Consider the following 27189-nt stretch of genomic DNA (forward strand, 5'->3'; position numbering starts at 1 on the left):
CAGAGGTGGGGTCTGATGACAGTTTCTTATAGAATTTTGAGTCGTTGAGTTGGCGGTTGGCCTCCTGAATATAATCATCTTTGTCCAAAATAACTATACCTCCACCCTTGTCGGCGGGCTTAATGACGATGTCGGTTCGTTTCCCGAGTGAGTCCCAAACGCTACGTTGGGTGGGCCGCTAGGTAGGGTGGGCCAGATTTTCGTGTCCCGAAGGCCAGCAATATGTCCTTCTGTACCGCTTTAATATATAGGTCTAGATATATATCTCTGCCAATTTTGGGTGTCCACTGTTCCTGAGATTTCGGGCACCAAGCATTATTTTGGCTTGGTTTGTCGAAAAAGTATTCCCGTAGTCTAAGTGTTCGGGAATAGTCATCCAGATCCTTGAGTAATTGGTATCCATTATACTGTCCATTATTTGGGCAGAATTTTAGGCCGCGTGATAAAAGGGACTTTTCATCGGGAGTGAGTTGTGAGCTTGATAGGTTGATTATATTTTCCGGAAGGTGTGGCTCTCCAGGTGTTCGGTCTAATGTGGTTGTATGTTCGTTTATCGTTTCGTTGTTATTGTCGGGTGGGGATATGTGCGTTGCCAGTTGCAATACCATTGTGCGCTCCATACCTGCCTCAACAACAATGCCATCACGAGAGAATTTTTTAAGTTTCTTCGTCCAAATTTGCTTAATTTTGCTCAACTGAAAGACCTCAAGCTCATCTGTCTCGGATGCTGAGAGTATCATGCTGTGACGCGCCCGCCTGTCCTCGAGTATTATTGATGCTAACATCTGCCTAAAGTGCTCAATTGTTATTTTCAGGAGGTTTAAAGAAGCCTTAAGTAGTTCTTTGCTCCATGCTTCTCGATGGGATTCTGAAAGGTTACTCATGGATGGCGACAGGAATACGAGAAGTCCCTTCGGTACAGTTTCTGATTTAAGATATATTTGAAGAGATTTTATGTGGAGCTCGTGCCTGATTAGCTTGTCAGTAATTTTTCTTAATTTTAAAAAATTCCTAGAGCGTGTGACATTAGCAGAAGGAGAAATGGTGGGCGCGTGAGCCTGGTCGGCCTGTCAGTTTTGCTTTAACTTCAGATGTTGGGCTGAGCCACAGCGTCGTCTGAGGTCATACCTTTGTTTCGGCGTAGCGACCTCGTGACCGAAGTTCTGCAGGGTGACGGAAGCTTGTTGGGAGCCCGGAGTTGGTTCTGTTGCTGTCGATATGGGAATCCTCCGTGATTCTGGGCTTGTCGGAGTGGCAACCGGTGACGTATCGCCCACCACAGCGGGTGTCGGGTGGTTTGGTGCTGAGTATGGGTTCCTGGTGGTATTGTCTCGTGCCGGAACTCTTGATGGTTCGGTGGCGCTTGCAGACATGGTGCAGTGCGGTGATCTTTCTGATGGCGTGAGTAGAAGTGCTTGGTAAGTGGTCGTATTTTCGCTCGTGCGTCCGGCATCACTTGAAATTCTTGACGTGTTTTTCGGGTGACACTTCTGACGGCGGTTCTGCAACCCAGCTATCCGTTAATTATTAATTATCTGTTCAGCTTCCGCAATGGTCGGGAAATCCGCTGTTGTGGGTGCCCCGGCTTTTTCATTGGTTTTGCTTGTGACCTCAAAATAGCTGGCAGCTATTCGCGTGCTGTGCTCCATGGTGGGTCGGTGAATCTTCTCTGATGGTTGGTGATCTTGCCATGGGGCCAAGTATTGCCGGCGAGCACTGAGGATAACGTTGAAGACATTCCAGGCGAGCAACGAAACTCCCCCATAACTTGGGTGCATGCCATCAGCAGCTAGGACCCTGGTAGCGGGGAATACGTCCAGCGAGTGAAAGATGAAGAACACATTTCGGTGCTGAGCACACAATTCAATAAGTCTATTGTTGAGCCTGGTGGTGCGCTGATTGAATTTGTCCACCATTCGCCAATTTCTGGAACCATGTCTGCGATTAGGGGCCCGCGGCAGGACTAATGTGGCGTATATCACCTCTATATCGGGCCGTGCTGTGCGGATGATCTTGAGTGCTTCTTCGTAACGACTGAGGGCAGCCTCAATGCAGCCTCAACGACATCTACAAGACAAGCATTAAGTCAGACTTCCTTTCCTCATACCTAACCAAACCGGCTTTTTACAAACGTTTTCTTGATGACATATTCATAATTTGGGCAGAGACAGAGGAAAAACTAATTCAGTTTATCACCTCATTCAGCAACATACATCCAAATATCTCTTTCACACACACGTACTCAGCTAATAGCATTAACTTCCTTGATGTGCTTGTTCGTGTTGACAGGGGTGCATTAATCACTAGCGTTTATAAAACCCCCCAGACAGACAACAGTATCTTCATTTCAACAGTTGCCACCCACGCCATTGCAAAACTTAAATTCCGTACTCACAGGCTATCCGATTCAAACGCATTTGCTCTCGAGCAGAAGATTTTCAAAAAAATGCTAAACACATGGGCGAAATTCTAAAGAAACAGCGCTACCCGCCTTCAATCATCGACGATGCCATTGCAAGGGCGGAAGTTACTAACCGTAATCACATCCCTGCGGAATCCCCGCCAACACCGCATCTCTCTAATCTAGTACTGACATTCACAGACAACCTACCGAATATTAACAAAATCCTTCAAAAACAGTTCAATATCATAGAACAAAGTGAGAGGCTCTCAAAAATTTTTCCATTGGTGCCCCGGGTAACATACAGAAGGCCAAAAAATTTACAAAATCACCTTGTGCACTCAACGGTAATAAACCGAGGCCGGTGGGTTGCACACCTTGCGGAAAGAGCAGATGCCAAGTTTGCAAACACATGCAAACCACAGCACTGACTAAAAGTACCCATTCAGATTTCAAACATGTTATCCGAGAGGACTTAAACTGCGATTCTAGTAATGTTGTTTACATGCTTGAGTGTGGCGAATGTCAGATGCAGTACATTGGCCAAACAGACAATTCCTTCCGATTAGGATTTAATAACCACCGCTCGCATACTCAATCGCTCCCTGGCCTCCCACTGTCGAGACACCTCCGCGAAAAAGGCCACGAGTTTGACAAACTTAAAGTAACGATATTGCAGAGTAGCTTTAAAAGCAACCAGGAGCGCGAACAACGCGAATCATACTTTATTTTCAAATTTAACACAGTGCATAAGGGCATCAACGAAAACCATGGCACCCTATCGTCTCTTTCGATGGCAGAAACCAAAGAAAATTTCAACCCTAATAGAAAAAGTACCACCACTGACCGAGTCGTCTGAGGTCATACCCCTGTTGCATGTCAGTTTCGGCTTGTTTCCATCTGCCGTTCAACTCATTCTTTGGTCCCGCGAGGGCCATATGTCCCCTTCTCTTTCTCCTTTTTTTGCCATTTTTATTTTTTTATGTTTTTTATTTTTTGAAATTTCTCGGTGCTATATCTCTTGTTTTTTTGCATTCCTGTCAACAAGACTTTCCATCTGGTCCTCCTATGCTTTCCGGAAGCTCATCTGGTTTTAGCGGCTCGCGTGTCACCATGTGGAGCCACTTTGGGCGGTCTCAACCTGTTCCGCCTCGTCCGGGCCATCCTTCGGAGCCGCTCGGGGCCGCACATACGCGGACAGAGGCATACCGAAACCCACAATTGGCGGACGCATCCCTTCTTTTGTTAAGCCCCACCACGTTTCTTCTTTGCTTTCCCCGTTTTCTCTGCTTTTGAATCTCTCTCTCTTTTTCTTTTTTTCATTTTTCTTGTCGCAGTAGCCGCGTGCGCACCCAGCTCGGCCTCCCTCTTTCGCATCGTGTGTGCGTGCGTGTGTGTGTGTGTGTGTGTGTGTGTGTGTGTGTGTGTGTGTGTGTGTGTGTGTGTGTGTGTGTGTGTGTGTGTGTGTGTGCTGTGAGTTCACTGGTACGCGACGCGCCACCTTTGCTTCCTTAATATGCCATCGGTGTCAGCTGGGTTCTGTTCTCCCGGCAGCCCCCTCCCCCCTTTTTTCTTTTCTTTACATTTTTCTTTTCTTTACTTTTCTTTATTTCTTTTCTTTTTAAGCCTTCTGTGTGTCAAGTCCCATGCTATAAGAACACGCGCCCATGCACTGTACGGTCACTCTTGAAAAAGATCGGTCCTCCGATCGAAACGTCGAGTCAAATAAAAATGTTTCCTTAAATGAAGCGTATACTTCGATGTATATTGTTTTAAGCAGTCAAGTACGTAATGTTTTCACAGCTATATATATATATATATATATATATATATATATATATATATATATATATATATATATATATATATATATATATATATATATATATATATATATATATATATATATACTTATGAAGGGAGCCAACAGTCACCGAATCCAAGGTGCATAGGGGAACGTTATTTTTTCATTTTTTAATGTGTTTTACTTATCAGTGGGATAATATTACTTAGATTAAAAAATCGCTTAAAGAAAATTACTTATAAAGCAGCAGAAAAAACAACCATGCCGCCGGTGGGATCCGAACCCACGAAATCAGAATATCGCGTCCGGGGCTCTTACCAATTAAGCTACGGCGACGGCTGTCCAATCTGCTGCTCTCCTGGGTATTTATGTTTATTGGGTGTAATCGAACCTTGAGGGTGTTCCCCAGCGCCAGCCTGGACCATAGCGGCGGACGTAGCACGTCCTGTAATACCGCGAGCGTGACGTGGAACGTCATTTACCAGCGCGGGCGGAAACTGTGCGAGAGTCTCTTATGCTACCTATGGCATCAAGACTGCTAGAACCGAGACCTTCGTTAAGGTATTAGCAGACAAGGTAAAGGAAATGAGGGGCGCGTTTGACAAACTTATGAAGCGAGAAAACAGTCACCGAAAGAAGGGTGCATAAGGGAACGTTATTTTTTTTAAATGTATTGTGGTTATCAGTGGGATAATGATGCTTATATTAATAAATCGCTTAAAAAATTACTTATAAAGCAGCAGAAAAAACCATGCCGCCGGTGGGATCGGAACCGATAACCTCCGAATATTGCGACCGGTGCTCTTACCAATTTAGCTACGGCGACGGCTGTCCAATCTGCTGCTCTCGTCGGTATTTATGTTTATTGGGTGTAAGCGAACCTTGAGAGTGTTCCCCAGCGCCACCCTGGACCTTAGCGGCAGACGTAGCACGTCCTGTAATACCGCGAGCGTGACAAGAAACGTCATTTACCAGCGAGGGAGGAAACTGTGCGAGAGCCCTCTTATGCTACCTATGGCATCAAGACTGCCAGAACCGAGACCCGCGATAAGCTATTAGCAGACAAGGTAATGGAAATTAGGGGCCCGTTTGACAAACTTATGAAGCGAACCAACAGTCACCGAAAGCAAGGTGCACAGGGGAACGTTATTTTTTAGTGTGTTGTGCTTATCAGTGGGATAATGATGCTTAGATTAAAAAGTCGCTTAAAGAAAACTACTTATAAAGCAGCAGAAAAAGACCATGCCGCCAGTGGGATCCGAACCCACAACCTCCTGAATATGGCGTCCGGTGCTCTTACCAATTGACCTACAGCGAGGGCTGTCCAATCTGCTGCTCTCGTGGGTATTTGTGTTTCTTGGGTGTAAGCGAACCTTAAGAGTGTTCACTAGCGCCACCCTCGACCATAGCGGCGGACGTAGCACGACCTGTAATACCGCGAGCGTGACGTGGAACGTCATTTAACGGCGAGGGCGGAAACTGTGTGAGGCCTCTTATGCTACCTATGGCATCATGAGTGGCAGAACCGAGACCCTCGTTAAGCATTTAGAAGGCAAGGTTAAGGAAATGAGGGGCCCGTTTGACAATCTTATGAAGGGAGCCAACAGTCACCGAAACCAGGGTGCATAGGGGAACAATATTTTTTTAATGTGTTTTGCTTATCAGTGGGATAATGACACTTAGATTAACAAGTCGTCTAAAGAAAATACTTATAAAGCAGTACAAAAAACAACCTTGTCGCCGGTGGGATCCCAACCCGCGACCTCCGAATATTGCGACCGGTGCTCTTACCAATTGAGCTATGGCGAGGGCTGTCCAATCTGCTGCTATCGTGGGTATTTATGTTTATTGGGTGTAAGCGAACCTTGAGAGTGTTCCCCAGCGCCACCCTCGACGATAGCTGTGGACGTAGCACGTCCTGTAATACCGCGAGCGTGACGTGGAACGTCATTTAACGGCGAGGGCGGAAACTGCGAGAGCCCTCTTATGCTACCTATGGCATCAAGACTGCAAGAACCGAGACACTCGTCAAGCTATCAGCAGACAAGGTAAAGGAAATGAGGGGCCCGTTTGACAAACTTATGAAGCTAGTCAACAGTCACCGAAACCAAGGTGCACAGGGGAACGTTAGTTTTTTTTAATGTGTTGTGCTTATCAGTGGGATAATGATACTTAGATTAGTAAATCGCTTAAAGAAAATTACTTATAAAGCAGCACAAAAAAAAACATGCCGCCGGTGGGCTCCAAACCCACGAAATCTGAATATCGCGTCCGGGGCTCTTACCAATTGTCCAAACTGCTGCTCTCGTGGGTATTTATGTTTATTGGGTGTAAGCGAACCTTGAGAGTGTTCACCAACGCCACCCTCGACCATAGCGGCGGACGTAGCACGTGCTGTAATACCGCGAGCGTCACGGGGTACGTAATTTACCAGCGAGGCCGGAAACTGTGCGAGAGCTCTCTGATGCTACGTATGGCATCAAGACTGCCTGAACCGAGACCGTCGTTAAGCTATTAGCATAGAAGGTAAATGAAATGAGGGGCCCATTTGACAAACTTATTTAGCGAGCCAACAGTCACCGAAACCAAGGTGCACAGGGGAACGGTATTTTTTAATCTGTTGTGCTTATCAGTGGGATAATTTTACTTATATTAATAAATCGCTTAAATAAAATACTTATAAAGCAGCAGAAAAAACAACCATGCCGCCGGTGGGATCCGAGCCCGCGACCTTCGAATATCGCGTCCGGTGCTCTTACCAATTGTCCAATGTGCTGCTCTCGTGGGTATTTATTTATGTTTTTTGGGTGTTAGCGAACCTTGAGAGTGTTCCCCAGCGCCACCCTCGACCATAGCGGCGGACGTAGGATGTCCTGTCATACCGCGAGCGTGACGTGGAACTTCATTTAACGGCGAGGGCGGAAACTGTGCGAGAGCCCTCTTATGCTACCTATGGCATCAAGACTGCTAGAACCGAGAATTTCGTTAAGCTATTAGCAGACAAGGTAAAGGAAAAGAGGGGCCGGTTTGACAAACTTATGAAGCGAGCCAACAGTCACCGAAAGGAAGATGCATAGGGGAACGTTATTTTTTTAATGTATTGTGGTTATCAGCTGGATAATGATACTTATATTAATAAATCGCTTAGAGAAAATTACTTGTAAAGCAGCAGAAAAAACAACCATGCCGCCGGTGGGATCCAAACACACGACCTCCGAAAATCGCGACCGGTGCTCTTACGAATTGAGCTATGGCGACGGCTCTCCAATTTGCTGCTCTTGTGGGTATTTATGTTTATTGGGTGTAAGCGAACCTTGAGCGTGTTCACCAGCGCCACCCTCGACCATAGCGGTGGACGTAGCACGTCCTGTAATACAGCGAGCGTGACGTGGAACGTCATTTAACGGCGAGGGCGGAAACTGCGAGAGCCCTCTTATGCTACCTATGGCATCAAGACTGCAAGAACCGAGACACTCGTCAAGCTATCAGCAGACAAGGTAAAGGAAATGAGGGGCCCGTTTGACAAACTTATGAAGCTAGTCAACAGTCACCGAAACCAAGGTGCACAGGGGAACGTTATTTTTTTAATGTGTTGAGCTTATCAGCGGGATAATGATACATAGATTGGTAAACCGCTTAAAGAAAATTACTTATAAAGCAGCAGAAAAAACAATAATGCCGTCGGTGGGATTCGAACCCACGAAATCCGAATATTGCGTCCGGGGCTCTTACCAATTGAGCTACGGCGACGGCTGTCCAATCTGCTGCTCTCCTGGGTATTTATGTTTATTGGGTGTAAGCGAACGTTGAGGGTGTTCCGCAGCGCCAGCCTGGACCATACCGGCGGACGTAGCACGTCCTGTAATACCGCGAGCGTGACGTGGAACGTCATTTACCAGCGCGGGCGGAAACTCCGAGAGTCTCTTATGCAACCTAGGGCATCAAGTCTGCCAGAACCGAGACCCTGGATAAGCTATTATCAGACAAGGTAAAGGAAATGAGGGGCCCGTTTGACAAACTAATGAAGCGAGCCAACTGTACCGAAACCAAGATGCATATGGGAACGTTATTTTTATTCAATGTGTGGTGGTTATCAGTGGAATAATGATACTTATATTAATAAATCGCCTAAAGAAAATTACTTATAATGCAGCAGAAAAAAACACCATGTCGCCGGTGGGATCCGAACCCACGAAATCTGAATATCGCGTCCGGGGCTCTTAGCAATTGAGCTACGGCGAGGGCTGTCCAATCTGCTCCTATCGTGGGTATTTATGTTTATTGGGCGTAAGCTAACCTTGAGAGTGTTCACCAGTGCCACCCTCGACCATAGCGGCGGACGTAACACGTCCAGTAATACCGCGAGCGTGACGTGCAACGTGATTTAACGGCGAGGGCGGAAACTGAGCGTGACCCCTCTTATTCTACCTATGGCATCAAGACTGCCAGAACAGAGACCCTCGTTAAGCTATTAGCAGACAAGGTACATGAAATGAGGGGCCCGTTCGACAAACTTATGAAGCGAGCCAACAGTCACCGAAACCAAGGTGCACAGGGGAAGGTTATTTTTTATGTGTTGTGCTTATCAGTGGGATAATGATACTTAGATTGGTAAATCGCTTAAAGAATATTACTTATAAAGCAGCAGAAAAAACAAACATGCCGCCGGGGGGATCCGAACCCACGACCTCCGAATATCTCGACCGGTGCTCTTACCAATTGAGCTATGGCGACGGCTGTCCAATCTGCTGCTCTCGTGGGTATTTATGTTTATTGGGTGTAAGCGAACCATGAGAGTGTTCACCAGCGTCACCCTCGACCATAGCGGCGGACGTAGCACGTCCTGTAATAACGCGAGCGTGACGTGGAACGTCATTTAACGGCGAGGGCGGAAACTGCGAGAGCCCTCTTATGCTACCTATGGCATCAAGACTGCAAGAACCGAGACACTCGTCAAGCTATCAGCAGACAAGGTAAAGGAAATGAGGGGCCCGTTTGACAAACTTATGAAGCTAGTCAACAGTCACCGAAACCAAGGTGCACAGGGCAACGTTATTTTTTAGTGTGTTGTGCTTATCAGTGGGATAATTTTACTTATATTAATAAATCGCTTAAATAAAATTACTTATAAAGCAGCAGAAAAAACAACCATTCCGCCGGTGGGATCCGAGGCCGCGACCTTCGAATATCGCGTCCGGTGCTCTTACCAATTGTCCAATGTGCTGCTCTCGTGGGTATTTATTTATGTTTTTTGGGTGTTAGCGAACCTTGAGAGATTTCCCCAGCGCCACCCTCGACCATAGCGGCGGACGTAGGATGTCCTGTCATACCGCGAGCGTGACGTGGAACTTCATTTAACGGCGAGGGCGGAAACTGTGCGAGAGCCCTCTTATGCTACCTATGGCATCAAGACTGCTAGAACCGAGACCTTCGTTAAGCTGTTAGCAGACAAGGTAAAGGAAATGAGGGGCCGGTTTGACAAACTTATGAAGCGAGCCAACAGTCACCGAAACCAAGTTGCACAGGGGAACGTTATTTTTTAATGTGTTGTGCTTATCAGCGGCAGAATGATACTTAGATTGGTAAATCGCCTAAAGAAAATTACTTATAAAGCAGCAGAAAAAACAACCATGCCGACGGTGGGATCCGAACCCACGAAATCCGAATATCGCGTCCGGGGCTCTTACCAATTGAGCTACGGCGACGGCAGTCTAGTCTGCTGCTCTCATGGGTATTTGTGTTTATTGGGTGTAAGCAAACCTAAACAGTGTTCCCCAGCGCCACCCTGGACCATAGCGGCGGACGTAGCATGTCCTGTAACACCGCGAGCGTGACGTGGAACGTCATTTAACGGTGAGGGCGGAAACTGTGCGAGAGCTCTCTGATGCTACCTATGGCATCAAGACTGCCAGAACCGAGACCCTCGTTAAGCTATTAGCAGACAATCTAAAGGAAATGAGGTGCCCGTTTGACAAACTTATGAAGCGAGCCAACAGTCACCGAAACCAAAGTGCATAGGGGAACGTTATTTTTTTATTGTGTTGTGCTCATCATTGGGATAATGATTCTTAGATTAGTAAATTGATTAAAAAAATTTATAAAGCAGCAGAAAAAAACCCATGCCGCCGGTGGGATCCGAACCCACGACCTCCGAATATCGCGACCGGTGCTCTTACCAATTGAGCTATGGCGAGGGCTGTCCAATCTGCTGCTCTCGTGGGTATTTATGTTTCTTGTGTGTAAGCGAACCTTGAGAGTGTTCCCCAGCGCCACCCAGGACCTTAGCGGCGGACGTAGCACGTCCTGTAATACCACGAGCGTGACAAGGAACGTCATTTACCAGCGAGGGCGGAAACTGTGCGAGAGCCCTCTTATGCTACCTATGGCATCAAGATTGCCAGAACCGAGACCCTCGTTAAGCTATTAGCAGACAAGGTAAAAGAAATGAGGGGCCCGTTTGATAAACCTATGAAGCGAGCCAACAGTCACCGAAACCAAGGTGCACAGGGGAACGTTATTTTTTTAATGTGTTGTGCTTATCAGCTGGATAATGATACTTAGATTGGTAAATCGCTTAATGAAATTTACTTATAAAGCAGCAGAAAAAACAACCATGCCGCCGGTGGGATCCAAACACACGACCTCCGAAAATCGCGACCGGTGCTCTTACGAATTGAGCTATGGCGACGGCTCTCCAGTTTGCTGCTCTTGTGGGTATTTATGTTTATTGGGTGTAAGCGAACCTTGAGCGTGTTCACCAGCCCCACCCTCGACCATAGCGGTGGACGTAGCACGTCCTGTAATACCGCGAGCGTGACGTGGAACGTCATTTACCAGCGAGGGAGGAAACTGTGCGAGAGCTCTCATATGCTACGTATGGCATCAAGACTGCCTCAACCGAGACCCTCGTTAAGCTATTAGCATGGAAGGTAAAGGAAATGAGGGGCCCGTTTGAAAAACTTATGAAGCGAGCCAACATTCACCGAAACCAAGGTGCACAGGGGAACGTTATTTTTTAATCTGTTTTGCTTATCAGTGGGATAATTTTACTTATATTAATAAATCGCTTAAATAAAATTACTTATAAAGCAGCAGAAAAAACAATGCCGCCGGTGGGATCCGAACCCACGAGCACCGAAAATCGCGACCGGTGCTCTTACCAATTGAGCTATGGCGAGGGCTGTCCAATCTGCTGCTATCGTGGGTATTTATGTTTATTGGGTGTAAGCGAACCTTGAGAGTGTTCCCCAGCGCCACCCTGGACCTTAGCGGCGGACGTAGCACGTCCTGTAATACCACGAGCGTGACAAGGAACGTCATTTACCAGCGAGGGCGGAAACTGTGCGAGAGCCCTCTTATGCTACCTATGGCATCAAGATTGCCAGAACCGAGACCCTCGTTAAGCTATTAGCAGACAAGGTAAAAGAAATGAGGGGCCCGTTTGATAAACCTATGAAGCGAGCCAACAGTCACCGAAACCAAGGTACACAGGGGAACGTTATTTTTTTAATGTGTTGTGCTTATCAGCTGGATAATGATACTTAGATTGGTAAATCGCTTAATGAAATTTACTTATAAAGCAGCAGAAAAAACAACCATGCCGCCGGTGGGATCCAAACACACGACCTCCGAAAATCGCGACCGGTGCTCTTACGAATTGAGCTATGGCGACGGCTCTCCAGTTTGCTGCTCTTGTGGGTATTTATGTTTATTGGGTGTAAGCGAACCTTGTCAGTGTTCACCAGTGCCACCCTCGACCATAGCGGCGGAAGTAGCACGACCTGTAATGCCGCGAGTGTGACGTGGAACGTCATGTAACGGTGAGGGCGGAAACTGTGCGAGAGCCCTCTTATGCTACCTATGGCATCAAGACTGATAGAACCGAGACCCTCGTTAAGCTATTAGCAGACAATCTAAAGGAAATGAGGTGCCCGTTTGACAAACTTTTGAAGCGAGCCAACAGTCACCGAAACCAAGGTGCATAGGGGAACGTTATTTTTTTATTGTGTTTTGCTTATCAGTGGGATAATGATTCTTAGATTAGTAAATTGCTTAAAGAAAAAACTTATAAAGCAGCAGAAAAAACAACCATGCCGCCGGTAAGATACGAACCCACTAGCTCCGAATATCGCGTCCGGTGCTTTTACTAATTGAGCTATGGCGACGGCTGTCCAATCTGCTGCTCTCGTGGGTACATATGTTTACTGGGTGTAAGCGAACCTTGAGAGTGTTCACCAGCGCCACCCTGGACCATAGCGGCGGAAGTAGCACGACCTGTAATGCCGCGAGTGAGACGTGGAACGTCATTTACTGGCGAGGGCGGAAACTGCGCGAGAGCCCTCTTATGCTACCTATGGGTTGAGGACTGCCAGAACCGAGACCATCGTTAAGCTATTAGCATAGAAGGTAAAGGAAATGAGGGGCCCGTTTGACAAACTTATCAAGCGAGCCAACAGTCACCGAAACCAAGGTGCACAGGGAACATTATTTTTTTTAATGTGTTGTGCTTATCAGTGGGATAATGATTCTTAGATTAGTAAATTGCTTAAAGAAAAAACATAAAACAGCAGAAAAAACAACCATGCTGCCGGTGGGATACGAACCCACTAGCTCCGAATATCGCGTCTGGTGCTCTTACTAATTGAGCTATGGCGACGGCTGTCCAATCTGCTGCTCTCGTGGGTATTTATGTTTATTGGGTGTAAGCGAACCTTGTCAGTGTTCACCAGCGCCACCCTGGACCATAGCGGCGGACGTAGCACGACCTGTAATGCCGCGAGTGTGACGTGGAACGTCATTTACCGGCGAGGGCGGAAACTGCGCGAGAGCCCTCTTATGCTACCTATGGCTTGAAGACTGCCAGAACCCAGACCCTCGTTAAGCTATTAGCAGACAAGGTAAAAGAAATGATGGGCCCGTTTGGCAATATTATGAAGCGAGCCTATATTCGCCGATACCAAGGTGGACAGGAGAACGTTAGTTTTTTAATGTGTTGTCGTTATCAGTGGGATAATGATACTTAGATTAGTAAATCGCTTAACGAAAATTACTTATAAAGCAGCAGAAAAAACAACCATGACGCCGGTGGGATCCGAACCCACGGCTTCCGAATATCGCGACCGGTGCTCTTTCCAATTGAGCTACGGCGACGGCTGTCCAATCTGCTGCTCTCGTGGGTATTTATTTTTATTGGGTGTAAGTGAACCTCGACAGTGATCACCAACGCCACCCTCGACCATAGCGGCGGACGTAGGATGTCCTGTCATACCGCGAGCGTGACGTGAACGTCATTTAACGGCGAGGGCGGAAACTGTGCGTGAGCCCCCTTATGCTACCTATGGCATCAAGATTGCTAGAACCGAGATCTTCGTTAAGCTATTAGCAGACAAGGTAAAGGAAATGAGGGGCCCGTTTGACAAAATTATGAAGCGAGCCAACAGTCACCGAAAGGAAGGTGCATAGGGGAACGTTATTTTTTTATGTATTCTGGTTATCAGTGGGATAATGATACCTAAATTAATAAATCGCTTAAAAAATTACTTATAAAGCAGCAGAGAAAACCATGCCGCCGGTGGGATCCGAACCCACGACCTCCGAATATTGCGACCGGCGCTCTTACCAATTGAGCTACGGCGACGGCTGTTCAATCTGCTGCTCTCGTGGGTATTTATGTTTATTGGGCGTAAGCGAAACTTGGGAGTGTTCCCCCGCGCCACCCTGAACCTTAGCGGCGGACGTAGCACGTCCTGCAATACCGCGAGCGTGATGAGGAACGTCATTTAACGGTGAGGGCGGAAACTGTTTGAAAGCCCTCTTATGATACCTATGGCATCAAGACTGCCAGAACCGAGACCCTCGTTAAGCTATTAGCAGACAATCTAAACCAAATGACGTGCCCGTTTGACAAACTTACGAAGCGAGCCAACAGTCACCGAAATCAAGGTGCATAGGGGAACGTTATTTTTTTATTGTGTTGTGCTTATCAGTGGGATAATGATTCCTAGATTAGTAAATTGCTTAAAGAAAAAATTATAAAGCAGCAGAAAAAACAACCATGCCGTCGGTGGGATACGAACCCACGACCTCCGGATATCGCGTCCGGTGCTCTTACTAATTGAGCTAAGGCGAGGGCTGTCCAATGTGCTGCTCTCGTGGGTATTTATGTTTATTGGGTGTAAGCGAACCTTGAGAGTGTTCACCAGCGCCACCCTGGACCATAGCGGCGGACGTAGCACGACCTGTAATGCCGCGAGTGTGACGTGGAACGTCATTTAGCGGAGAGGGCGGAAACTGCGCGAGAGCCCTCTTATGCTACCTAGGGCTTGAAGACTGCCAGAACCGGACCCTCGTTAAGCATTTAAAAGCCAAGGTTAAGGAAATGAGGGGCCCGTTTGACAAACTTATGAAGGGAGCCAACAGTCACCGAAACCAGGTTGCATAGGGAAACATTATTTTTTTAATGTGTTGTGCTTATCAGTGGGATAATGATACTTATAGTAATAAATCGCTTAAAGAAAATTACTTATAATGCAGCAGAAAAAACCACCATGCCGCCGCTGGGAGCCGAACCCGCGACCTCTGAATATCGCGACCGGTGCTCTTGCCAATTGAGGTACGGCGACGGCTGTCCAATCTGCTGCTCTCGTGGGTATTTATGTTTATTGGGTGTAACCGAACCTTGAGAGTGTTCCCCAGCGCCACTCTCGACCATAGCGGCGGACGTAGGCAGTCCTGTCATACCGCGAGCGTGATGTGAACGTCATTTAACGGCGAGGGCGGAAACTGTGCGAGAGCCCTCTTATGCTACCTATGGCATGAAGACTGCTAGAACCGAGACCTTCGTTAAGCTATTAGCAGACAAAATAAAGGAAATGAGGGGCCCGTTTGACAAAATTATGAAGCGAGCCAACAGTCACCGAAATCAAGGTGCATAGGGGAACGTTATTTTTTTATTGTGTTGTGCTTATTAGTGCATAATGATTCTTAGATTAGTAAATTGCTGAAAGAAAAAACTTATAAAGCAGCAGAGAAAACAACCATGCCGCCGGTGGGATACCAACCCACGACCTCCGGATATCGCGTCCGGTGCTCTTACTAATTGAGCTAAGGCGACGGCTGTCCAAGCTGCTGCTCTCGTGGGTATTTATGTTTATTGGGTGTAAGCGAACCTTCAGAGTGTTCACCAGCGCCACCCTGGACCATAGCGGCGGACGTAGCACGATCTGTAATGCCGCGAGTGTGACGTGGAACGTCATTTACCGGCGAGGGCGGAAACTGCGCGAGAGCCCTCTTATGCTACCTATGGCTTGAAGACTGTCAGAACCGAGACCCTCGTTAAGCTATTAGCAGACAAGGTAAAGGAAATGAGGGGCCCGTTTGACAAACTTATGAGGCGAGCCAACAGTCACCGAAACCAAGGTGCACAGGGGAACGTTATTTTTTAGTGTGTTGTGCTTATCAGTGGATAATGATTCTTAGATTAGTAAATTGCTGAAAGAAAAAACTTATAAAACAGCAGAAAAAACAACAATGCCGCCAGTGGGATCCGAACCCACGAAATCCGAATATTGCGTCCGGGGCTCTTACCAATTGAGCTACGGCGACGGCTGTCCAATCTGCTGCTCTCCTGGGTATTTATGTTTATTGGGTGTAAGCGAACGTTGAGGGTGTTCCGCAGCGCCAGCCTGGACCATACCGGCGGACGTAGCACGTCCTGTAATACCGCGAGCGTGACGTGGAACCTCATTTACCAGCGCGGGCAGAAACTGCGAGAGTCTCTTATGCAACCTATGGCATCAAGTCTGCCAGAACCGAGACCCTCGATAAGCTGTTATCAGACAAGGTAAAGGAAATAAAGGCCGGTTTGACAAAATAATGAAGCGAGCCAACAGTCACCGAAACCAAGATGCACAGGGGAACGTTATTTTTATTTAATGTGTGGTGCTTATCAGCGGGATAATGATACATAGATTGGTAAATCGCTCAAAGAAAATTACTTATAAAGCAGCAGAAAAAACAACAATGCCGCCGGTGGGATTCGAACCCACAAAAACGAATATTGCGTCCGGGGCTCTTACCAATTGAGCTACGGCGACGGCTGTCCAATCTGCTGCTCTCCTGGGTATTTATGTTTATTGGGTGTAAGCGAACGTTGAGGGTGTTCCGCAGCGCCAGCCTGGACCATACCGGCGGACGTAGAACGTCCTGTAATACCGCGAGCGTGACGTGGAACGTCATTTACCAGCGCGGGCGGAAACTGCGAGAGTCTCTTATGCAACCTATGGCATCAAGTCTGCCAGAACCGAGACCCTCGATAAGCTATTATCAGACAAGGTAAAGGAAATGAGGGGCCCGTTTGACAAACTAATGAAGCGAGCCAACAGTACCGAAACCAAGATGCATATGGGAACGTTATTTTTATTCAATGTGTGGTGGTTATCAGTGGAATAATGATACTTATATTAATAAATCGCCTAAAGAAAATTACTTATAATGCAGCAGAAAAAAACACCATGTCGCCGGTGGGATCCGAACCCACGAAATCTGAATATCGCGTCCGGGGCTCTTACCAATTTAGCTACGGCGAGGGCTGTCCAACCTGCTCCTATCGTGGGTATTTATGTTTATTGGGTGTAAGCTAACCTTGAGAGTGTTCACCAGTGCCACCCTCGACCATAGCGGCGGACGTAACACGTCCAGTAATACCGCGAGCGTGACGTGCAACGTGATTTAACGGCGAGGGCGGAAACTGAGCGTGACCCCTCTTATGCTACCTATGGCATCAAGACTGCCAGAACCGAGACCCTCGTTAAGCTATTAGCAGACAAGGTACATGAAATGAGGGGCCCGTTCGACAAACTTATGAAGCGAGCCAACAGTCACCGAAACCAAGGTGCACAGGGGAAGGTTATTTTTTATGTGTTGTGCTTATCAGTGGGATAATGATACTTAGTTTGGTAAATCGCTTAAAGAATGTTACTTATAAAGCAGCAGAAAAAACAACCATTCCACCGGTGGGATCCGAGCCCGCGACCTTCGAATATCGCGTCCGGTGCTCTTACCAATTGTCCAATGTGCTGCTCTCGTGGGTATTTATTTATGTTTTTTGGGTGTTAGCGAACCTTGAGAGATTTCCCCAGCGCCACCCTCGACCATAGCGGCGGACGTAGGATGTCCTGTCATACCACGAGCGTGACGTGGAACTTCATTTACCAGCGAGGGCGGAAACTGTGCGAGAGCCCTCTTATGCTACCTATGGCATCAAGATTGCCAGAACCGAGACCCTCGTTAAGCTATTAGCAGACAAGGTAAATGAAATGAGGGGCCAGTTTGACAAACTTATGAAGCGAGCCAACAGTCACCGAAACCAAGTTGCACAGGGGAACGTTATTTTTTAATGTGTTGTGCTTATCAGCTGCAGAATGATACTTAGATTGGTAAATCGCCTTAAGAAAATTACTTATAAAGCAGCAGAAAAACAACCATGCCGACGGTGGGATCCGCACCCACGAAATCCGTATATCGCGTCCGGGGCTCTTACCAATTGAGCTACGGCGACGGCTGTCCAGTCTGCTGCTCTCATGGGTATTTGTGTTTATTGGGTGTAAGCAAACCTATACAGTGTTCCCCAGCGCCACCCTGGACCAAAGCGGCGGACGTAGCATGTCCTGTAATACCGCGAGCGTGACGTGGAACGTCATTTAACGGTGAGGGCGGAAACTGTGCGAGAGCTCTCTTATGCTACCTATGGCATCAAGACTGCCAGAACCGAGACCCTCGTTAAGCTATTAGCAGACAATCTAGAGGAAATGAGGCGCCCGTTTGACAAACTTATGAAGCGAGCCAACAGTCACCGAAACCAAAGTGCATAGGGGAACGTTATTTTTTTATTGTGTTGTGCTCATCATTGGGATAATGATTCTTAGATTAGTAAATTGCTTAAAAAAAGTTATAAAGCAGCAGAAAAAAACCCATGCCGCCGGTAAGATACGAACCCACTAGCTCCGAATATCGCGTCCGGTGCTCTTACTAATTGAGCTATGGCGACGGCTGTGCAATCTGCTGCTCTCGTGGGTACATATGTTTACTGGGTGTAAGCGAACCTTGAGAGTGTTCACCAGCGCCACCCTGGACCATAGCGGCGGAATTAGCACGACCTGTAATGCCGCGAGTGTGACGTGGAACGTCATTTACTGGCGAGGGCGGAAACTTCGCGAGAGCCCTCTTATGCTACCTATGGGTTGAGGACTGCCAGAACCGAGACCCTCGTTAAGCTATTAGCATAGAAGGTAAAGGAAATGAGGGGCCCGTTTGACAAACTTATGAAGGGAGCCAACAGTCACCGAAACCAAGGTGCACAGGGGAACGTTATTTTTTAATCTGTTGTGCTTATCAGTGGGATAATTTTACTTATATTAATAAATCGCCTAAATAAAATTACTTATAAAGCAACAGAAAAAACAACCATGCCGCCGGTGGGATCCGAACCCGCGACCTTCGAATATCGCGTCTGGTGCTCTTACCAATTGAGCTACAGTGACGGCTGTCTAATTGGGCGCTCTCGCGGGTATTTATGTTTATTGGGTGTAAGCGAACCTTGAGAGTGTTCACCAACGCCACCCTCGACCATAGCGGCGGACGTAGCACGTCCTGTAATACCGCGAGCGTGACGTGGAACGTCATTTAACGGCGAGGGCGGAAACTGTGCGAGGCCTCTTATGTTACCTATAGCATCAAGAGTGCCAGAACCGAGACCCTCGCTAAGCATTTAGAAGGCAAGGTTAAGGAAATGAGGGGCCCTTTTGACAAATTTATGAAGGGAGCCAACAGTCACCGAAACCAAGGTGCATAGGGGAACAATATTTTTTTTAATGTGTTGTGCTTATCAGTGGGATAATGACACTTAGATTAGCAAGTCGCCTAAGGAAAATTACTTATAAAGCAGTATAAAAAAAACAACCATGTCGCCGGTGGGATCCGAACCCGCGACCGCCGAATATCGCGACCGGTGCTCTTGCCAATTCAGTTACGGCGACGGCTGTCCAATCTGCTGCTCTCGTGGGTATTTATGTTTATTGGGTGTAAGCGAACCTTGAGAGTGTTCACCAACGCCAGCCTAGACCATAGCGGCGGACGTAGCACGTCCTGTAATACCGCGAGCGTTAAGTGGAACGTCATTTAACTGCGAGGGCGGAAACTGTGCGAGGCCTCTTATGCTACCTATGGCATCAAGAGTGCCAGCACCGAGACCCTCGTTAAGCATTTAAAAGCCAACGTTAAGGAAATGAGGGGCCCGTTTGACAAACTTATGAAGGGAGCCAACAGTCACCGAAACCAAGGTGCACAGGGAACATTATTTTTTTTAATGTGTTGTGCTTATCAGTGGGATAATGATTCTTAGATTAGTAAATTGCTTAAAGAAAAAATTATAAAGCAGCAGAAAAAACAACCATGCTGCCGGTGGGATACGAACCCACGACCTCCGAATATCGCGTCTGGTGCTCTTACTAATTGAGCTATGGCGACGGCTGTCCAATCTGCTGCTCTCGTGGGTATTTATGTTTATTGGGTGTAAGCGAACCTTGACAGTGTTCACCAGCGCCACCCTGGACCATAGCGGCGGACGTAGCACGACCTGTAATGCCGCGAGTGGGACGTGGAACGTCATTTACCGGCGAGGGCGGAAACTGCGCGAGGGCCCTCTTATGCTACCTATGGCTTGAAGACTGCCAGAACCCAGAGCCTCGTTAAGCTATTAGCAGACAAGGTAAAAGAAATGATGGGCCCGTTTGGCAATATTATGAAGCGAGCCTACATTCGCCGATACCAAGGTGGACAGGAGAACGTTAGTTTTTTAATGTGTTGTCGTTATCAGTGGGATAATAATACTTAGATTAGTAAATCGCTTAACGAAAATTGCTTATAAAGCAGCAGAAAAAAAACCATGACGCCGGTGGGATCCGAACCCACGGCTTCCGAATATCGCGACCGGTGCTCTTTCCAATTCAGCTACGGCGACGGCTGTCCAATCTGCTGCTCTCGTGGGTATTTATTTTTATTGGGTGTAAGTGAACCTCGACAGTGTTCACCAACGCCACCCTCGACCATAGCGGCGGACGTAGGATGTCCTGTCATACCGCGAGCGTGACGTGAACGTCATTTAACGGCGAGGGCGGAAACTGTGCGTGAGCCCCCTGATGCTACCTATGGCATCAAGATTGCTAGAACCGAGACCTTCGTTAAGCTATTAGCAGACAAGGTAAAGGAAATGAGGGGACCGTTTGACAAAATTATGAAGCTAGGCAACAGTCACCGAAACCAAGGTGCACAGGGGAACGTTATTTTTTAGTGTGTTGTGCTTATCAGTGGGATAATGATGCTTAGATTAAAAAGTCGCTTAAAGAAAATTACTTATAAAGCAGCAGAAAAAGACCATGCCGCCAGTGGGATCCGAACCCACAACCTCCGAATATGGCGTCCGGTGCTCTTGCCAATTGACCTACAGCGAGGGCTGTCCAATCTGCTGCTCTCGTGGGTATTTGTGTTTATTGCGTGTAAGCGAAGCTTGAGAGTGCTCCCAAGCGCCACCCTCGACCATAGCGGCGGACGTAGCACGACCTGTAATACCGCGAGCGTGACGAGCAACGTCATTTAACGGCGAGTGCGGAAACTGTGCGTGAGCCCTCTTATGCTACCTATGGCATCAGGACTGTCAGAACCGAGACCCTCGTTGAGCTATCAGCAGACAAGGTAAAGGAAATGAGGGGCCCGTCTGACAAAATTATGAAGCGAGCCAACAGTCACCGATACCAAGGTGCATAGGGGAACAATATTTTTTTTAATGTGTTGTGCTTATCAGTGAGATAACGATAGTTTGATTAATAAATCGCTTAAAGAAAATTACTTATAAAGTGTCAGAAAAAACAACCATGCCGTCGGTGGGATGCAAACACACGACCTCCGAAAATCGCGACCGGTGCTCTTACGAATGGAGCTATGGCGACGTGGGTCCAAATTGCTGCTCTTGTGGGTATTTATGTTTATTGGCTGTAAGCGAACCCCTAGAGTGTTCACCAGCGCCACCCTCGACCATAGCGATGGACGTAGCACGTGCTGTAATACCGCGAGCGTGACGTGGAACGTCATTTAAAAGTGTGGGCGGAAACTGTGCGAGGCCTCTTATGCTACCTATGGAATCAAGAGTGCCGGAACCGATACCTTCGTTAAGCATTTAGAAGGCAAGGTTAAGGAAATGAGGGGCCCGTTTGACAAACTTATGAAGCGAACCAACAGTCACCGAAACCAAGGTGCACAGGGGAACGTTATTTTTATTTATTGTGTTGTGCTTATCAGCGGGATAATGATACTTATATTAATACATCGCTTAAAGAAAATTACTTATAATGCAGCAGAAAAAACCACCATGCCGCCGGAGGGATTCGAACCCGCGACCTACGAATATCGCGACCGGTTCTCTTGCCAACTGAGGAACGGCGACGGCTGTCCAATCTGCTGCTCTCGTGGGTATTTATGTTTATTGGGTGTAAGCGAACCTTGAGAGTGTTCCCCAGCGTCACCCTCGACCATAGCGACGGACGTAGGATGTCCTGTCATACGGCGAGCGTGACGTGGAACGTCATTTAACGGCGAGTGCTCAAACTGTGCTAGAGCCCTCTTAAGCTACCTATGGCATCAAGACTGCTAGAACCGAGACCTTCGTTAAGCTATTAGAAGACAAGTAAAGGAAAGGAGGGGCCCGTTGGAAAAACTTATGAAGCGAGCCAACAGTCACCGAAAGGAAGGTGCATAGGGGAAAGTTATTTTTTTAATGTATTGTGGTTATCAGTGGGATAATGATACTTATATTAATAAATAGCTTAAAAAATTACTTATAAAGCAGCAGAAAAAAACCATGCCGCCGGTGGGATCCGAACCCACAACCTCCGAATATCGCGACCGGTGCTCTTACCAATTGAGCTATGGCGAGGGCTGTCCAATCTGCTGCTATCGTGGGTATTTATGTTTATTGGGTGTAAGCGAACCTTGAGAGTGTTCCCCAGCGCCACCCTCGACGATAGCTGTGGACGTATTACGTCCTGTAATACCGCGAGCATCACGGGGAACGTAATTTACCAGCGAGGCCGGAAACTGTGCGAGAGCTCTCTGATGCTACGTATGGCATCAAGACTGCCTGAACCGAGACCCTCGTTAAGCTATTAGCATAGAAGGTAAATGAAATGAGGGGCCCATTTGACAAAGTTATTTAGCGAGCCAACAGTCACCAAAACCAAGGTGCACAGGGGAACGCTATTTTTTAATCTGTTGTGCTTATCAGTGGGATAATTTTACTTATATTAATAAATCGCTTAAATAAAATTACTTATAAAGCAGCAGAAAAAACAACCATTCCGCCGGTGGGATCCGAGCCCGCGACCTTCGAATATCGCGTCCGGTGCTCTTACCAATTGTCCAATGTGCTGCTCTCGTGGGTATTTATTTATGTTTTTTGGGTGTTAGCGAACCTTGAGAGTGTTCCCCGGCGCCACCCTCGACCATAGCGGCGGACGTAGGATGTCCTGTCATACCGCGAGCGTGACGTGGAACTTCATTTAACGGCGAGGGCGGAAACTGTGCGAGAGCCCTCTTATGCTACCTATGGCATCAAGACTGCTGGAACCGAGACCTTCGTTAAGCTGTTAGCAGACAAGGTAAAGGAAATGAGGGGCCGGTTTGACAAACTTATGAAGCGAGCCAACAGTCACCGAAAGGAAGGTGCATAGGGGAACGTTATTTTTTTAATGTATTGTGGTTATCAGTGGGATAATGATACTTATATTAATAAATCGCTTAAAGAAATTTACTTGTAAAGCAGCAGAAAAAACAACCATGCCGCCGGTGGGATCCAAATACACGACCTCCGAAAATCGCGACCGGTGCTCTTACGAATTGAGCCATGGCGACGGCTCTCCAATTTGCTGCTCTTGTGGGTATTTATGTTTATTGGGTGTAAGCGAACCTTGAGCGTGTTCACCAGCGCCACCCTCGACCATAGCGGTGGACGTAGCACGTCCTGTAATACCGCGAGCGTGACGTGGAACGTCATTTACCAGCGAGGGAGGAAACTGTGCGAGAGCTCTCTTATGCTACGTATGGCATCAAGACTGCCTGAACCGAGACCCTCGTTAAGCTATTAGCATGGAAGGTAAAGGAAATGAGGGGCCCGTTTGACAAACTTATGAAGCGAGCCAACTTTCACCGAAACCAAGGTGCACAGGGGAACGTTATTTTTTAATCTGTTTTGCTTATCAGTGGGATAATTTTACTTATAATAATAAATCGCTTAAATAAAATTACTTATAAAGCAGCAGAAAAAACAATGCCGCCGGTAGGATCCGAACCCACGACCTCCGAAAATCGCGACCGGTGCTCTTACCAATTGAGCTATGGCGAGGGCTGTCCAATCTGCTGCTATCATGGGTATTTATGTTTATTGGGTGTAAGCGAACATTGAGAGTGTTCCCCAGCGCCACCCTGGACCTTAGCGGTGGACGTAGCACGTCCTGTAATACCGCGAGCGTGACGAGGAACGTCATTTACCAGCGAGAGCGGAAACTGTGCGAGAGCCCTGTTATGCTACGTATGGCATCAAGACTGCCAGAACCGAGACCCTCGATAAGCTATTAGCAGACAAGGTAAAGGAAATGAGGGGCCAGTTTGACAAACTTATGAAGCGAGCCAACAGTCAGCGAAACCAAGTTGCACAGGGGAACGTTATTTTTTAATGTATTGTGCTTATCAGCGGCAGAATGATACTTAGATTGGTAAATCGCCTAAAGAAAATTACTTATAAAGCAGCAGAAAAAACAACCATGCCGACGGTGGGATCCGAACCCACGAAATCCGAATATCGCGTCCGGGGCTCTTACCAATTGAGCTACGGCGACGGCTGTCCAGTATGCTGCTCTCATGGGTATTTGTGTTTATTGGGTGTAAGCAAACCTATACAGTGTTCCCCAGCGCCACCCTGGACCATAGCGGCGGACGTAGCATGTCCTGTAATACCGCGAGCGTGACGTGGAACGTCATTTAACGGTGAGGGCGGAAACTGTGCGAGAGCTCTCTTATGCTACTACCTATGGCATCAAGACTGCCAGAACCGAGACCCTCGTTAAGCTATTAGCAGACAATCTAAAGGAAATGAGGTGCCCGTTTGACAAACTTATGAGGCGAGCCAACAGTCACCGAAACCAAGGTGCACAGGGGAACGTTATTTTTTAGTGTGTTGTGCTTATCAGTGGATAATGATTCTTAGATTAGTAAATTGCTGAAAGAAAAAACTTATAAAGCAGCAGAAAAAACAACAATGCCGCCAGTGGGATCCGAACCCACGAAATCCGAATATTGCGTCCGGGGCTCTTACCAATTGAGCTACGGCGACGGCTGTCCAATCTGCTGCTCTCCTGGGTATTTATGTTTATTGGGTGTAAGCGAACGTTGAGGGTGTTCCGCAGCGCCAGCCTGGACCATACCGGCGGACGTAGCACGTCCTGTAATACCGCGAGCGTGACGTGGAACCTCATTTACCAGCGCGGGCAGAAACTGCGAGAGTCTCTTATGCAACCTATGGCATCAAGTCTGCCAGAACCGAGACCCTCGATAAGCTGTTATCAGACAAGGTAAAGGAAATAAAGGCCGGTTTGACAAAATAATGAAGCGAGCCAACAGTCACCGAAACCAAGATGCACAGGGGAACGTTATTTTTATTTAATGTGTGGTGCTTATCAGCGGGATAATGATACATAGATTGGTAAATCGCTCAAAGAAAATTACTTATAAAGCAGCAGAAAAAACAACAATGCCGCCGGTGGGATTCGAACCCCCAAAAACGAATATTGCGTCCGGGGCTCTTACCAATTGAGCTACGGCGACGGCTGTCCAATCTGCTGCTCTCCTGGGTATTTATGTTTATTGGGTGTAAGCGAACGTTGAGGGTGTTCCGCAGCGCCAGCCTGGACCATACCGGCGGACGTAGAACGTCCTGTAATACCGCGAGCGTGACGTGGAACGTCATTTACCAGCGCGGGCGGAAACTGCGAGAGTCTCTTATGCAACCTATGGCATCAAGTCTGCCAGAACCGAGACCCTCGATAAGCTATTATCAGACAAGGTAAAGGAAATGAGGGGCCCGTTTGACAAACTAATGAAGCGAGCCAACAGTACCGAAACCAAGATGCATATGGGAACGTTATTTTTATTCAATGTGTGGTGGTTATCAGTGGAATAATGATACTTATATTAATAAATCGCCTAAAGAAAATTACTTATAATGCAGCAGAAAAAAACACCATGTCGCCGGTGGGATCCGAACCCACGAAATCTGAATATCGCGTCCGGGGCTCTTACCAATTTAGCTACGGCGAGGGCTGTCCAACCTGCTCCTATCGTGGGTATTTATGTTTATTGGGTGTAAGCTAACCTTGAGAGTGTTCACCAGTGCCACCCTCGACCATAGCGGCGGACGTAACACGTCCAGTAATACCGCGAGCGTGACGTGCAACGTGATTTAACGGCGAGGGCGGAAACTGAGCGTGACCCCTCTTATGCTACCTATGGCATCAAGACTGCCAGAACCGAGACCCTCGTTAAGCTATTAGCAGACAAGGTACATGAAATGAGGGGCCCGTTCGACAAACTTATGAAGCGAGCCAACAGTCACCGAAACCAAGGTGCACAGGGGAAGGTTATTTTTTATGTGTTGTGCTTATCAGTGGGATAATGATACTTAGTTTGGTAAATCGCTTAAAGAATGTTACTTATAAAGCAGCAGAAAAAACAACCATTCCACCGGTGGGATCCGAGCCCGCGACCTTCGAATATCGCGTCCGGTGCTCTTACCAATTGTCCAATGTGCTGCTCTCGTGGGTATTTATTTATGTTTTTTGGGTGTTAGCGAACCTTGAGAGATTTCCCCAGCGCCACCCTCGACCATAGCGGCGGACGTAGGATGTCCTGTAATACCGCGAGCGTGACGTGGAACGTCATTTAACGGTGAGGGCGGAAACTGTGCGAGAGCTCTCTTATGCTACCTATGGCATCAAGACTGCCAGAACCGAGACCCTCGTTAAGCTATTAGCAGACAATCTAGAGGAAATGAGGTGCCCGTTTGACAAACTTATGAAGCGAGCCAACAGTCACCGAAACCAAAGTGCATAGGGGAACGTTATTTTTTTATTGTGTTGTGCTCATCATTGGGATAATGATTCTTAGATTAGTAAATTGCTTAAAAAAAGTTATAAAGCAGCAGAAAAAAACCCATGCCGCCGGTAAGATACGAACCCACTAGCTCCGAATATCGCGTCCGGTGCTCTTACTAATTGAGCTATGGCGACGGCTGTGCAATCTGCTGCTCTCGTGGGTACATATGTTTACTGGGTGTAAGCGAACCTTGAGAGTGTTCACCAGCGCCACCCTGGACCATAGCGGCGGAATTAGCACGACCTGTAATGCCGCGAGTGTGACGTGGAACGTCATTTACTGGCGAGGGCGGAAACTTCGCGAGAGCCCTCTTATGCTACCTATGGGTTGAGGACTGCCAGAACCGAGACCCTCGTTAAGCTATTAGCATAGAAGGTAAAGGAAATGAGGGGCCCGTTTGACAAACTTATGAAGGGAGCCAACAGTCACCGAAACCAAGGTGCACAGGGGAACGTTATTTTTTAATCTGTTGTGCTTATCAGTGGGATAATTTTACTTATATTAATAAATCGCCTAAATAAAATTACTTATAAAGCAACAGAAAAAACAACCATGCCGCCGGTGGGATCCGAACCCGCGACCTTCGAATATCGCGTCTGGTGCTCTTACCAATTGAGCTACAGTGACGGCTGTCTAATTGGGCGCTCTCGCGGGTATTTATGTTTATTGGGTGTAAGCGAACCTTGAGAGTGTTCACCAACGCCACCCTCGACCATAGCGGCGGACGTAG

The 27189-nt window shown here is 47.4% G+C and overlaps 1 non-coding gene across 1 annotated transcript; it reads right to left on the minus strand.

Annotated features, from left to right (window-relative positions):
• Positions 1 to 13768: 13768 nt before the first annotated feature.
• On the minus strand, positions 13769 to 13842 carry TRNAL-CAA (transfer RNA leucine (anticodon CAA)). Its single transcript has one exon. It is a non-coding gene; the product is annotated as a tRNA-Leu (tRNA).
• Positions 13843 to 27189: the final 13347 nt, after the last annotated feature.

Source organism: Amblyomma americanum, chromosome 1 (assembly GCF_052857255.1).
Source record: "Amblyomma americanum isolate KBUSLIRL-KWMA chromosome 1, ASM5285725v1, whole genome shotgun sequence".
NCBI classification, from domain to species: domain Eukaryota; kingdom Metazoa; phylum Arthropoda; class Arachnida; order Ixodida; family Ixodidae; genus Amblyomma; species Amblyomma americanum.